Source organism: Monodon monoceros, unplaced genomic scaffold (assembly GCF_005190385.1).
Source record: "Monodon monoceros isolate NGI ecotype Baffin Bay Population unplaced genomic scaffold, NGI_Narwhal_1 Super_Scaffold_21, whole genome shotgun sequence".
In the NCBI taxonomy this organism is placed as follows: Eukaryota; Metazoa; Chordata; class Mammalia; order Artiodactyla; family Monodontidae; genus Monodon; species Monodon monoceros.
The window spans coordinates 140,999,139-141,014,953 of NW_021703778.1; the positions used below are offsets into that span (position 1 = coordinate 140,999,139).

Below are 15,815 nucleotides of genomic sequence, written 5' to 3' on the forward strand. Positions count from 1 at the left end.
CTTCATATAAACAGAATCATATAGTAGGTTTTCTTTGGTAATGCTGTCTTTTGCTCAACGTTATATTTATAAAATTTTTCCATGTTGCTGTATGAACCAATAGAAAATATAGATAACCAAAAAATAAAATAAAACGTATAATGCCCTTCCAGTAAGATAATGTAAAAATATCAGTGTTTATAATTCTATCCACATTTCTACACGCATACGTACTTATGTAAATTGTTTTTCAAAAATTAGACCATAGTGCACATACTACTTTGCAATTTGCTTTTTTAATATATCAGCTCTACCAAAGTATCCTAACTGTTGGTCTGTCTTAAGGAGGCTGCATTCTGAATTGACGTGAAAGGTAATATAGAAAAGTGGAAACTTACTTTTTAAAAAAATCAGGAACACACATTGTTATCTGTATTAGTCATTTTGATACATCTGGATTTGATCCATCCTGGTCAGGCTTCCAGAAGACTTCTGAATAAAGGTAGTAAGCAAATGGACAGTGGGTCACCAGGGAAATCCGATACTCAAGATGGAGTTGGACCTCTTGTTTCTCAATGAATCTTCTAAATTTCTCTCTACCATTTTAAATCCAGGTTTTCTGATAACATGTAACCCATTAGGAATCCAGATAATTCTGTGAGTGGCTTATTAGAGTCTCTATTCAACTCCTAGCTTACTCTCTTGCCTGAGGCAAGTCTATAAAATGTTCCTTATTGCTCAAACGGAGAACCTCATTGACACACCTGTTTGGGATCGTAAGAAATAATACTTACATATTATTGAATGTCCTTGAATGAAAAATTCCTTGGAGTTGCTGACTATTCTTAAAATTTCCTCAGCCAACACTGTGGAAACCCATCATTGTGGAGATAGTTGCTGAGCTGGGTCATAAACTAGACTGCAAATCTTGGGTAGTGGAAACATCTGAGCCTTGAAATTCTAGTCAGTTATTTTAAAAGCTACCCATTGATTTCCTAGATGTTCACACTGAGAGCTTACCCTGTTGTAGTTTTGGTTTACACAATAAATCTCCCCACTTGGGTCTTCATCCTTTCCCATTTTGGATTGTATCTGTTGGCATATGCCAGTGGTTTTTCCTGAGTGAGGTCACCTAGAACACTAGCATTCTGACTTTAACTTTCTTCTGTAGGAGTGAAGAGAAGTAAATATTCCTGTTGGCCAGTAAAGCCTGAATTCATGACCTGAGACTCCTCAGACACTGTAAGGGACCTATAGGGACCAGCACTAGATAAAACTTAAAAAGTAGAAAATACAGTGGGCTGGGGAAAATGCTGGAGCCAATCTATGCAGAGATACAATAGTAGTAGGGCATATTAGAGATGGAGGGGATGTTAGAGATCCTCTAATCCTACTCCATTTTTCAAATGGAGAAACTGAGGCCTAAGGAAGTCACAGAATGAGTTAGTCACAGAATCGAGTTGGAAGCCATTCTATTAACTACCCAGATGTCTGTACTGTTTAGGAGATACAGGAAAAGACAGTGTCAGAGGAGTGATTAGGAGTGATTAATCTAGGCTACATTAAACTAGTACAGTCCTTGGTAGGATCTAAAGCCTTACTCTTCTCTGAGCCATTTGACGATAAACTAAGAATATTGATTCATTCTTCCCCTTTCCTCACCTTGGGATTATAATGGTGAGAGAAATTTGGCATTTTATCTGATTGGCATTGGAAACTTGACCTTCTCCTGGAGAACTCAAAAGTTCAGTTCAGGAGATGTTTAGAAAATGCCTTCTTCCAGAATCAGGTGGTGGAGATAATTATTATTAAATTTATAAAGCTTTCTTTCTGTCTCTCTCTCTTCCACCACCCTTCCTTTTCCTTCCTTGCTTCCTTCCTTCCTCTCTCCATTCCTTCCTTCCTTCCCCTTTTCCTTCCTTCCTTCCGGTATTCTTTTTTAAACTTGTTTCTGATGACCTCTTAATTCTTGCTTTTGAAGTTCAATTACATATCTTTTGTCACAGATATATCAGTTGTTGAGTCTTTAGTATGCAGACATGTTGAACTTGCCCTTCTGAAATTCTTCTGGGCTTAATTTGCCTTATGGGCTAGGAAATTAGAATATTTCCAACTCATCAGGGACCATCTTGGCCTTGAGCAGAAGTGGGGTCTGAATCGATTACCTAAGAGGACTTTGTAGGTTGTCACAGTTGTCGGCCTCAGGACTCCCCCTAATCCTTGAAATTCTTTAACTTCCCAGAAAGAAGGTTCCACAAGGTCAGGCTGAGGTCCTCAGAGAGAGCAGATGGAATAAAGCTTGCGACTAGTCGCTTTTGCAGCTGGACTTGAAGATAAATAAAATTATACCCATTTTTTTTTTTTTTGGATCGTCAAGCCTCTGACTTTCATTTGTTCTTTACTCTTTTTTCCCTGTATGTGGAGGAAAAAAAAAAAGCACGGTGATCAGTGAAATAAAAGCAAGCAAACTTGTTGACTCAGTTCCCATGATGAATGCAAGGAAGGCCAGGCCAATAGAAACAACTGAGATATTACAGAAATGTGTTTCTTTCTGGCGGCTACACAGTCAGTCCTTTCTATCAGCCCATCACCCAAGACTCTTTCCAAGGTCATTATTCTGGTTGTGAGGGCTGTTTCTCCTGCAAACAAATGTTGATTTTACTAAATGTCCTCTCTCTCCAACTCTCTTTGTGGCAAACAGAGAGTATCAAAGCATCATTCAGGAAAAGAAAGTGTAAAAGATCGGAGAGATCAAATGCTTCTGATTTCCTAAGGGCTTAGGCATATATGGCTCAAGCAACACAAATTATAAGCTATGAAGCCACCTGTAAAATCCTGTTTTAATTAACTTGAAGGCACACCAATGTTATTTCATTAAAATGAAATTCTGTTTAAATGGAAAACCACCACTACAGGGTACATTGGAGCATTGTTCACATGGCTTTTAGAGTTGGCAAGTGAACCCTGTATTTAGAAAGAGCAAAGCAAATGCTCTTTCTTTGGAGCCTTCTTAAATTTTGAAGGACTTGTCATAGGTTCCTTGGAATGTAAGGAGTGTCCCTAGGTCAGGCCCCGGGCAGAGGTCAAAATGTTGTTTGCCGATTCTTCTTTTTATGGCCTGTCCAGTCTTCTTTATATTCCCTGCCTCCCTTCATCTCTTTAGTCCTTGGCCTTGATGTCCCAGGACTACCTCTCTCACTTCCCATCTCACACAGACTGATTTGATCCCCACTGTCATTTGGGTGGACATTGGATGACACAGGGACTCGGCAAAGAGGCAAGGATACTATTTCAGGCTGATAAGCAAACTGAAACTCAGATTGTCACAAGGGGCTGGTGAAAACTAGAAGCCCTCTTTTGAAACTCTCACTTCACGCGTTATCTAAAGAGCTGGAAGGGACCTTAAGATCCTCTAATGGAAACCCCTCCTTTTCCTGAGGAGGACACTGAGACTCAGAGGTGAAGTGACTTGTCCGAGCCAGTTAAGGCCACTCATGTGGGGCTTCTCCAGTTCGACTCCTGTCCTTTCCACTCCAGTCAGTGCCCCAGTTCTGTGGACCTGTCGATTACAACACAGTCCAGAGCTAGAAAATCCTGCCCTGTCAGCAGAACAGCTTTCCAGGCTGACACAGGACATGGACACAGGTAGAGTCAGTCAGGAGGATGGCCGAGTTTTAGTTCCAGTTCTGCCTCTGCTTTGTCGGCTCAAATGAGTTGCTTCTTCCTTTGTCTGTTTACCCTATTGGTAAGGAGAAGATAATGAACCTTTCCACCTATCAGGCTCACTTGAGTGTTATAAAGAATAATGAGGTGATATTTGTAAAGTGCTTTGAGCAGCTGGGAAAGAGGAGGGGTGAGCTCAGTAGAAAGCATTATTAGCTGCAAGCACTTATCAATTGAGCTGTTTAACAATAGTGGAGAGTAAGAATACCCAGAAATGAATTCCAGTGACTAACCCTGCTTTGAATTCAGGAGGAGGATTAGTGGGGACCTAATAGGTATTCCACTTCTCCCATTTCTTTAGTGTACCGTCAAACTAGGAAAGGTAATTACATTCTTCTATGCCGGGTTCAGCCTGGAGTTTCAATTGGGATGTCAAAGTGTACTTGTCTTCTTTTCTCATACTGAGGCTGTGTTCTGTCGCAATTGTTAAAGCCTTGGGCATCTTCTATCCCCGGGGGTTATTTCACTTAGGAGCTATACAAAGTAATTTCTATGCAGTGGCTGGGCTGCTGTTTATAAGGTTGATTAGTGGAGCTTCTAAATCTTAAAAGCGCCTGGGGAGCAATTTGGATGAAGCAGGGAAATAAAAAGGCAAGGTCTTCATCATGGTTGATCTTTTTTTTACTACACTGCTCCATGGGAATTTTCTCAGTAACTCGGATGTACGCACGGTGCAAAATGTGGGCCTTGACGGCCGTTGCCGCCTCCTCTTTCCTGGGGAAACGGAGACCTAACCCAGGTAAAGGTGAACGTGCCAGGTCACTAAATGTATTTAGAGCCACCTTTTAACTTCTCTCACTTCCACTGAGGGTTAGATGAGAGGTGTTTATGGGAGCCTGAGACCTGTAGGAATGTTTCCAAATGATGATTCTGGTCTGTTTCTCCAAACTCATGCCCCACTGTCTCAAGACCCTCAGGCCTGAGTTCAGTTCTCTCTCATTTTCTGGGTCAGGGAAGAAGAGAGAGGCAAATCCAAACCAGAGAAATGTTTTGAGCTTGTGCAGCTCTCTGCGGGGCCAACTAGACAGAGAGTCAAGAAGAATGTGGCTCCCTCCTCATTGGACGGGAGCAGGGCTCAATTTGATCATCATCCTCTCGAGGATGTGCGGAGAGTTCAAGAGGTCATTTGAAACAGTAATTTCCCTGATCAAAGTTACATTAAGGAAATGACACCGACGCATCTTTGTCCCCTGAAGTTTATGGGCCTCTTTGCAATTGCTGCTTCCACAAACCCTTACCCCTCTTAACCAATTCTCCAGGCCTCCGTCTGCAGGGGCTGACTATCGGGATTTCCCCTCCCAGGAGGCCAGGGGTGCCTGTACCAGTGTCGCTCTGTGGTGACTTGTGAGTCTCCAGTTACATCCTCCAGCATCAAGGTGCCTGTCTCTCACGCACACATGTGAACACACATGAACACACCCTGGGCGCCAGAGGCCCCTCTGCCCCTCCTGTCATTCCCCTTGTGTCCAGCAAAGCCCCACTTTGAATTTGGCACCTCTTTAGAGGCAGACTCAGACCTCTGGACTCCTTCCTGAGTCTGCCACCGACTCCTGCTGTTTCCTCAGCAGATCACTTCTCTGCCCTGAGACTCCATGAAATAATATGGGATTTACTTGGCAGGATTCTCTACCTCTTTCATAGACCCAAATTTCTTGTTTATTGTAGTTTGAATGTTTCAATCTTCCATAAAGCATTTGGAATATTTTCTTCATTTCCCTCTCCCAAGGGATCTATTTGGTCCCAGACATGCCTTTGGGGGGAGGATGCTGTGACACTGGGCCCCAGCCGCTGTCCTTTACTTCACCTCTGCCAGGGCAAAGACCAGCACTGGGCTGACCTTTCCCGGCCGGACCAAAAGAGAAGGCTATGGAAACCCACACGCCCCCACTGTCCTTCCCTCTGTGGCCACAGCTGCTTGCCCTCCCCGCCCCCCTGCCTGGTCTTTTTCTCAGTGATCCTCAGCGCCAGTGCCCCAGCGAGCCGCTGGGAACAGAGGTCTGTCCCCCTCACTGGCCTCGGCTCCCCACACTAGAACATTCAGGCATCAATGGGAAACAGCGAGATCTGTCAGCATCGCCTCTTTCTTCGGGGCTTTGAGGGCCACATTCTCCACGGCCATCTGTTCCCTTTCACCTCTCTGGACAATGTTGCTTTTTAAAGCCAGCGATTCCTCCTCCTTTATCTCCTCCTCTCCCGCCTCCCCTTCTTCTGCGTTCCCACCCTTGCCCCCCTGATCTCTCTCTTTGCCCAACCCTATCAAATGAGCCTCTCGTAAGAGAAAACTTGCCCTTCTTCCACACAAAGCTGTTTTACAACCGCTGTGGGTTTTGGAGTTTTTATTTAAAAACTTTTTTTGAAGTGCCAGTTAGCTACTTTTAAACTTTGTGATTGTCTTGGGTGGGGGGGGTATTCTTTTGATAGGGATGGGAGTGGGAGGATAGAAAAACTTTTCAGTCATGCAGAAAGAAAATACAGAATAATAATGAGTTTTAGGTTCCTGCTGGCAGGCACTTGCCTCTTTCAAGAAGGAACTTGATGATCAGTTGAAGGAAATTTTTATACCCTAGAGGTCTTTCCGCCATTTATTTTATTATTATTTTGTTGTTGCTGTTGTGCTGTTTTTAATTTAGAGGTAGGGCTGCTGCGAAGCAGGTACAGTGATCCCTACAGCCCTGCACAGAGCTGTGTCCACCTACAGAGATGCTTGATCAGGCAGGAGGCTGTGATGCTGTTTAAGAGAAGCAATAGGTCCTGAGGTTCCAGGACTTGTGAAGGGGTGTTTGTACCATTCTTGACCTGTGACTAAGCATGTGACCTTACTCATGTCACTTTCCTTAAGAACAATGATGATAAAATCTTTTACTTAAAAAAAAGCTTAATACATGACTCTTCTATTTGTACCATGATGCTGTTTCATAAACAAGATGATTCTATGGTAATGTCATGAAAATTTTATGGGCATCCTTGGCTATGGATGTTAGAATAATCCACTGCTGGGGTCAGACTCAACTGCTGACATGGGGAATCAGCTAGAACAAGGACTCCTAGCCCAGGCTGCCTGTCAGAATCACGGGCAAGGCTGGAACACAGGCGCTAGGGCCACTGTCAGGGTTTGAATCCTGTCTCCAGCACTCAGTAGCACATACAAATATGGGCACAGTGTCATCGTCTGTAAAATGAGGGCAATAATAGTATCCAACTTCATACTGTTGAGATGGTCAAGAGATTTTTATCATGTAAAGCACCTGGAATCATGTCTGGCACATAGTATGTACATGTAAACGATAATTGTGGTTGCTATCTCGCTTCACATCCCACAACTATATTACAGATGAGAAAAATGGGCTAACTGGCTCCCTGTAGGGCTGTTCTGACCATCTGACATTTACCTTCTGCTGCTTTATTTTTCACTGTGGAGTTAACACTGATAAAAGAACTAATGCAATTATCAGTGGGATTGTAATGACGATTAACATAGCACTTCCACTTAGAAATGTCATAAAATATAGAAACATCCTAAGATACAAAAAAGACATATAATCATGTTCTTCTGGCAGAGAAGGTGAGCCAGATGTGGAGATTATAGTCACAGAAGGAAAGCCAGTCATGATTTTGGCAACTAAAGTTATTTTACATATTTTCAGTTGAAAAGCTACAGAATCTAGAGATTTATTTTTCTTTGGAATCAATTTCTAGAAACCTGTCACATGACTAAGAGTTTCCCAACGATAGGGAGAGAGCGCTAATCAAATATGCTTTTCTAGACAGGTACAGATGACTCTGAATAAGACGTTGAACATTATAGTTTAATGAGGAAAAGAAAATGAGTGGAATATCTAGAAAACAGGGTGAGGGGGCTTTGTGAGTTTTCCCTCCCAGAGAGGGAAATGAATGGTCATTCTTGTAGTACTTTCTAAATGGCTGAAGTGACTAGTCAGACCGCTGTGTTCAAATCCTTGCTCTGCCACTTGCTGGGTAACCTTTCTCTGTAGCTCAACTTTCTTCCCTAGAAGATTGGTGTGATAATGGCATCTCCCTGATAGAGATAATGGATGTAAGGTATTGAGCGTACTGCCCAGAAATGACTAATTATCCCCAAAATGTTACCTCGTAGCTCTTTACTGTAATGTCTTCCATCAGGTGACATCTGAGATGGGAGACAGATTACACCAAGTCAATAGTCTTGCTCGCTTTGCTGAATCTGGTCATTTTCAGCGAACCCGTAGTTCTGTCCTGTAGATAAATAGCGGCCTTCAAGGAAGAAGGAAATTGCTTTGCTTAAGAACTCTTGTTTTGAAGATGTGGACTGTCTGTCTGCTGCCACCAAAACCAGTTCCTCCGATTAAAATAGCCCTGTTGGCACCAGCACATTTGGTTCATCAGTTCCCTCTCCCGCCATGAGGCTGCTGCCTGAAAGACTTTGCCCCCAGAGATTGGGACACACTCTTGAAGGAACACTTGAGGAAGTTAAAGCAAGGTCAACCCCCATTGCCTAAGATCCCCCATACCCTGGCCATCTGCACATTGTTCGGACCTTACAACTTGTGATCTGGGACCACTATGAATTACTGTCACAAATGGGATTTTCCCTTCCTCTGTGGCCCCAATTTCTTTTGAGCCTTATGTTGGCATGATGGTCATGGGGATAGCCCTCATGCACGCACGCGTGTGTGCACACCCCTCAGAAAAGGAGAAGTGCAGCTGCTTCTGTCCTAGCCTTGACTCAGGAAGCCCAGCTCCAGATGTCAGGGAAACACAGGCTGAACTGAAGGAACTCGGCAGCCAGGCTGAATTCACCAGTGTGGGAAATAAACCCAAAGAACCTTTGGGTTCTTGTCGAAAACTCAGGGTGCTGAGGACGCTGGGATTGCCTCACTAACTATTCAACAGTCTACGTCCCCCCCGCCCCCTTCTCAGAGCCTTCAGGGGCAACAAACGTGTGTGACGCCAGCATTCCATTCCCTTCCACGCATGAAAATACCCTGATTCCTATCGTGATCACTCTACTTCCCAAAGGGGTGCTTAAGATGGGGCCGGAGGAAAGCATACCGGTAAATCTTCACACTCTGGGCGAGGTGATAATTAAAAGCATTCTCCAGGATGATGTGCTCTGGATGCCAAAAGGGAGACAGCTGGGACAGCAGGAGGTCTTAGAATGGCTGGGCTCGGGCCCCAGCTCTGCCCCTGACTAGGTGGGTTTCGATAGTCAGGTGACTTCTTTGTCTATGATATGGGAGTAATGATGACACCAGTGTTGCAAGCTCGAGGGAAGCAGTATTTGTTAATGCACTTTAGCTTGGATTCATCCGGCGCTCTTATATGCTCTGGAGTTTTCAAAGCACCTCAGGGAGTCTGTCTCCTGTCCCACTTCATTCTCTTTACTTTCTGTTCCTGTTCTCACTGAAGAAACAAAGGGAAGCTTGAACTGTGAAAACTGAGCTATGCTTGGTGTCTAGAAGAAATGCTGGTCAAGGAGCCTGACTGAGGACCTTACTGAGGGTCTCTGCCTGCCTGGGCCCCATCACTAGCCCTGTCCTGTTTCATGCCCCAGGCTGTCAGCTGCCCCTCCTCCACCTTCTGAATTAGGGTTTTGGGTGACCCCTTTGACAACCGCTCTAACCAGATGAATTACGGCGTTTCTATAGAGCATTTACATCTCTTCTCTACCCCCTTGGGAAATAGACCAAAGGGCATTCACCAGAATGATGTCTTCCATGATGAAAAGGATGCAGATCTACATCACAAGATGTTAGGTGGAGATTTTCTAATACAAATGCATCCATGACATCCATTACCTGCAAAGAAGCCTACAGTTACAAGCAAAACAACAAATGCCTAATATGTGATTTTTTTTTCAAACTTTAATATATATACACAGATGATCTGGGAGAGAGCATTTTGAAAATGCAGACTTCTGGGCATTGTCCCTCAGAGATCCTGACTCATTAGGTTTGGTATGGGGACAAGGATGCTGCATTTTTAAAACAGGTTTACCTGGTTTAGGTGATTCTGCTGCGTAAACACACATGTGAAACAATGCCCTAGTTCTTTCTCCAGCCAGTCCTGTGTCCTGATTCTATATCACTGGCCCAAGTCATCTCTTAGGGTTGGCCAACCTATATTTTCACACTAATTTTTTTTTCATTTTTTTTTTTCTTGGTAGAAAAAGAGTTCAAACCTACAGAAAAGTTCCAAGGAAAGTACAATGAACTCCTACATACCCTTCCCCTAGATTGTTAACATTTTGCCACATTTGTTTGCTCTCTCTCATATTATTGTTGTCAATTTATTTTTTATAATATTAATTTATTATTGTTATCTTTGCTGAACCATTTGAGAGTAAGTTTAAACATCGTGACCCTTCATTTCCAAATACTTCAGCGCTTATCTCCTAAGAACAAGAGCTTCTCTGACATAACCACAATATAATGATCTCACCCAGGAAATTAATGTTGATATAATACCATTATCTAATATACCAGCCATATTCAAACTTTGCCAGGTGTCCTAATAATGTCCTTCATGGCAATTTTTTTTTTTTTCCTGATCCAAGATCCAATCCAGGATTAGACATTGTATTTAGTTGAAATGTCTTTCTGCATTAATGATTTTTTTTGAAGCCACTGCTGTTTTCACAGAAATGTTTTTCAAGCACGTATTTCCTGATAAACAACAGCATTTCTTTTCCCCCTCTGTCCTTATTACTTGCAAAGAGCCAGTGATCCAGTGTCAGCCTGAAGCAAAAGCAGACTTACCTGGTCCGGATTCTGCGTCAGTCGAGGCCTCGGGAAAGGCGCCTGTCTCCTGGTCCTGGGTTTGCCTTGGAAGCTGATTTCCCAAAGGCAAACCCTGTGACTGTTAGTGTGTCCCTCTGGTCTTTAGTCAAATGGGCTGTCACCTGGCTTATTCATTGTCCAGACTAATTCCTTGGCTATGTAAAGCTACCAAATATTACTTCACTACAGTTAAAATTTCCCCAGGAAGAGTGACCGATAAAAGATACGCCACTTTAAAAACAAACAAAACAAATAAAAACAGTTTAAAGAATATATAAATGCCAATGCCAAAAAAAAAAAAAAAAAGCCACTTTTTACCCTTCCTAGCTTTCTCCAAAGGCAATGCACACATCTGAGGGTGATTTTTTTTCCAGCAGCCAGGACTATAAACAATCTGAAATCAGGATAAGTTGGCGATATTCCTTCTGCTTCAGCCAGGAAAAAAAAGTCACCTGAAAAAAAAAAAATCAAATGGTCAAAAAATGAGATGATGACCAGATATAATACACAAGACTTACTAGAATCCAGCTCTGGTATTCTCAGATTCTACAATGAGGGTAGAAAAACAAAGCTCATACCAAGATGGCTGATTGGCATGATTTTAGGAATTCACTTATTTACAGCAAGCAGGTAAGACACATTGTTGTGGAAGAAAACCCATTTCACATAAGCATCTTCCTGGCTTACACTGAATGAAGCCTAAATTAAAAAGAAAATGCCTCAGCTTTTCTTAAATGTTTGGGTTTTTATTTTCTTTGTTTTATTTTGCCAGCATTTACTTAAGGATAGTATGTGTTTTCTCTAGTGAGTGAATTTATTTTTAATTAAAGTGTTCTTTTCAAAGGGTCAGGAGACCTAGCTACAAGCCACTGTTCAGGATTTTTTTTTTTTTTTTCCCTTAAATGGAGGATAGCAGGAGGAAAGCTGTGTTATTGGAGAAAGGGTTCAGGGGCCTAGCTTCCTGGGCAATGTTGGAAGCTGAGCTGGGTCGGGGGAGATTGCTCCTTTCTATTCAGACACCCTAGTTCCATTCTACTCAAACCTATGTTTTCCTAGCTGTCTTTAAGGACCGTCACGATTGTCACTGCAAACATAGCCAAGAAGTCCTGTGCAGTTAACCCCTAGAGAACTTTTGGTTGGTAAATGAGATGGGTTCCGGAATGATCAGTTTTTTGTAAGGTGAGCATCCACATCCCAATTTCTGGACATTTCCTACAAGATATCTCTGTAGGGTGACCATACATCTTGGCTTGCCCAGAGTAGTCCCAATTTATCTTTGTTATCCCAATATACTTATTAAAATGTCCCTGCTTCATTTTCAAAAGCGTCCTGGTTGGATGATAACCTGCATGTCCACTCTGAGACTATGGGAAACTTAAAGTATTTTCTCCCCACACAAAAGCCAGTGGAGTTGTTTGAGTTGATGCATAACCAGTCTTTATCCTAGTGATTAGCTTAACTCTATTTCTACCTTCTGCTGTGGAGGATCACCCCATCTCTAACTCTTGCATTCCAAAGGTTCTGATCACCCCACCTTTTCTTGCCTTCTTCACATTTCTCACCTTCCTCAGTTAATGAGTTTTATCGAAACTTGGACCAGCCTGCGTGTGCTGTGCAAGGAAAGACTGGACGGCAATCACCTCTTTTCACCTGTAGCCGAGAGACATTGGGAATGAAATCCTGTGCTTTCCCACAGTGAAGCAGCCTTGTTCTTTACTCAGGCCGAAGGCCTTCCTCCGCGGACAGATACTGTTGAGGCAGTTATTGTGTGGTTTTATGCCTCAGATCCTTTATTTGTACATCTAAAAGAAGACTAATAGCTTTAAAGTATTTTGAGAATCTCAAGGCTCGGAAGATTATAAATAACAAGAGAAATATTTTTCTCATCTAAAATGGCAGCACAGATACTGTGGTTGCTGACTTAATAGATAGCGTGTGGTCGCTGGGCCATTTACAGCTGATGGGTTTTTTCCAGTGCTCTATTTACAGAGCTAGGTCAGAAATATCACTTCCGTCGGAACTTGACCTACAGACCATTGTCAATTTTAAAGACCCAAGGAAGTGGTGTACATGCTCAATACAGCTGTTTCACAGGTTCAGTTAGTGAAGCACAGGCCCCCAAGGAAATTAATTTTGCTGGTGGATAGATGTCTGAGCCTGTCTCAATCACTTTTATATGATACCTTTGCTCTGTGGCCTCATGGAGCTTGTAGGTCATCTTGAATCCTCATTCTCGAATACCCTCTCCTTGGCAGTCTTCCTCCCTTTTGATTGTCAGCCTGTTCAATGTGGGTCGCTGAAATTCTGGCTTTCTGCATCAAATAGAAAAAGAGCTGATGATCTACCACCAGAAGTAACTTAGGCTAACTTGAGAAACTTGGGAAAAAGCAGACCTAAATATTTCCCTACTTCATCTTTCTATTGGGGCTAAATGAGATTCTCAGTCACTTCCTCAGTTCAAATGAATGACCCAACAACAACCAAAAAAACAGTATGCTGAAGCTCAGCAACTTCCATGGGCCTGGGTTTAAACGGGAGAAACTGAATTTAATGAATGATAATCCCTTTCTAATCCCTACTCTTTCACTCAGACTCCCATCTTTAAGCTTTGTCCTTATGAAGTTGTGTTTGCTGGGACTTGGCCACTGGCCAACACATGTTTACCCACCAAAAGGTTTTAGGAGGTAGGATTGGCTAAGAAAATCCCTAGTTTGGAGGGAAATCTGCTCTTAGGAGAAGGACCCCACGTCTGCACTCTCTTCAGGCTTAAATGGGTGCTGGTTAAGGGCACAAACATTCAAAGACAGCACGTGGAGTAGAGCATTCTCAGACTTCCTGGAAAAAGTGAGGTCCAGAATGAGGAACTAATTTCTTATCATTAAAATACCATAGATTCAAAGTTTTTAGAAAAGGCGAGAACTTTGGAGATAGTTTTGAACAACCCCTTCTGTTCATGGATGAGGAAACTGAGGCTCAGAGAACTGAAGTAACTGATCGTTACCGAGGCCTGCTCTGATATTCTTTGCTACATCACTCTCTTCTCCCACCCGGTCTCATTAAAAGCCCACAGCTAAGTCAGAAATAGAGCTCCAGGGTCCTGTCTTCCATCTAGCAGCCGACCATGTGCTATCATGCATTGTATAGAACACGCTTCAGGATGTGAGGATGAGAGGTCAGAAGGAGCGTTCTCTCATTACCACTCCAGTGGTAACATACCGTCCCTTTCCCCGAATTTATTTCAGTACTGAAATCATTTGTAAGTATTTTAATTCTTTTTCATTTTTTAAAATTTCCTCTTTCTAGTCTCAATAAGTTGTCTTTCATCTAAAGGGGCAGGAGGGACTGAGTGTCCAGAATACCCAGCCCGCTTAAGCCATGAACTTCTCCTTCCCCTCTGTTCCTATTCTGGGAATCACTGCTTTGTTTACACGTTTTTTTTTTTTTTTTAACATGGAAAAGTCTAGTCTTTTAAAGTTGACCCTTTTGCTGCAGGGCACACTTTTATGTTATGTGCTGGAGATTCAATTTGACCTCCCAGAAATGCTTATTAGCACAGGAGTCATAAATTGAAATGTTTTCAGAGAAGGAGCTTCCTCACTGAAAGCTCCCCAACAGCCCCCTTCTGAATACTGACACTGGTTGGTACCAGAGGCCCATTACCTTTTTGGAAATCAAGGCTACATAGCAACCTGATTATCCTCCTCCAGTCTGATTGCACAAGAACTACGCCCTGTGTACAGAGCAGAGAGAGAGAGCTTCTTGCCTTGTAAGAAATTTGTCTTCATAACCAACTCCCACTCCAAAGGAGTAGGGAATTGGATCTAAAGATAGTAGTCATGAAAGATATTCCAGAATCCAAATCCTGTTGTTTTTAACCACTTCGTTCCTGAGCTTCACGAGCCTGCCTCATTACTAGAAGAATAAAACAATGTAGAAGGTGATGATTAAACTTTTTTTCTCCCTAGAATTTCATCTTCAGTGTTTGATCATCATTGTTCCTGTCATTCATACATATCAAGTATCTTCATCTAAGGGTCACCAAGAACCTTTGGTTGCCTGGAGGCAAGAATTATTATTCATATTTTACAGATGGGTAAGCAATTACAGAAAGAGAACATGCTTTGACTCACCTAAAAGGGTCTCTGGGAGAGCAGAGTATGAATATTCCCCCTGTCTTTTTTAGAGAGACCTGACTTCAGTGTAAATAAATTAGATTTTCTCTCTGTGGCTTAAGCAGGTACTTCTACAAGCTCAATCCTGTGACAATGAAAAATCCCCAATATTGAAAATATTTTCAAAACCCAGTTCACTTACTTGATTTTTTTAATTTGTATTGGAATCAACCAAATTCCAGTACAATGAACTCATACTGCCTTGGCAGACATAAACGTCACAGTCATCAAAAAGGAGCGACGGAGAGAATGCCCCAATTTTTATTCCTTCTGCTTAAAATGAGCATAGAAAAGATTCACTTATCTATTTCTTGACCAATTAGGTCATTGGGCAGGAAATCACCTTTCCTGAAAAGCCAGTAAGCAGATTCCTTCTACCTTAACTTTCCCATAAACAGCATTAGTGATCATTTATGCCAGCCTCACATAGGAATGCTTAAAAGTCAAAAGACATTAGGGACCACTGAGTTTTCTAGTTGAAAATAAAGTTACAAATTTATAGTAACTGACAGCTTCCCCACTTCTCTTTCTCAAGCCATCCCACCACCTATAACCACCCTTCAATTGTTTTTCCATATTCAAAGCCCTATTAAGTGAAAATATTTTTCAATCCTGCCCAGATTTTTTTAAGCCTCCAACCAGAGAGGGTCAGTTTCAGGCCATCTGATTTGCATGAATCCAGTGGCTGGGCCAGTTGAGCGAGGTTAAATAACTTGCCAAGCCAGAGCATGCATCGTCTTTCTGGAAACCCCTTGCCCTGGGTTATCACTGTATATCAGAACAAAGGAAGCCGAGTGTAGAGCCTGAGTGACACACAGAGTTCAGATGAGTTGATAAGATGCTGACAACATACTTCCATCAGTGTCTTCCCAGAGATGGGCCTCTGGGCTCTTCAGGCCCTTCCCAGCCGCCCTCCCCTCCCCACTCCCACCCTGGGCTGGTAGAGTAGCCAGCTATTTGACATAATGAGCCTGGAGAAGGCTAATTGGTGTAATGGTTAAGACCCAGTCATATACATGCTACTATATATAAAATAGATAACCAACAAGGACCTGTATAGCATAGGGAACTCTACTCAATATTTTGTAATAACCTATAAGGGAGAAGAATCTGAAAAAGAATACACACACACACACACACACACACACACACACACACACACACA

The 15,815-nt window shown here is 42.5% G+C and overlaps 1 protein-coding gene and 1 long non-coding RNA gene across 5 annotated transcripts in view; one reads left to right on the forward strand and one right to left on the reverse strand.

Annotated features, from left to right (window-relative positions):
* Window positions 1–15,815, forward strand: part of RAD51B (RAD51 paralog B) — a 641,700-nt gene that overhangs the window by 537,322 nt on the left and 88,563 nt on the right. The gene's annotated exons all lie outside the window — the stretch shown is intronic.
* Window positions 2,142–9,456, reverse strand: LOC114904793. Its single transcript, XR_003796033.1, has 3 exons — window positions 9,401–9,456; window positions 7,810–7,953; window positions 2,142–2,391 (listed from the first exon to the last, which is right to left on the reverse strand). It is a non-coding gene; the product is annotated as an uncharacterized LOC114904793 (long non-coding RNA).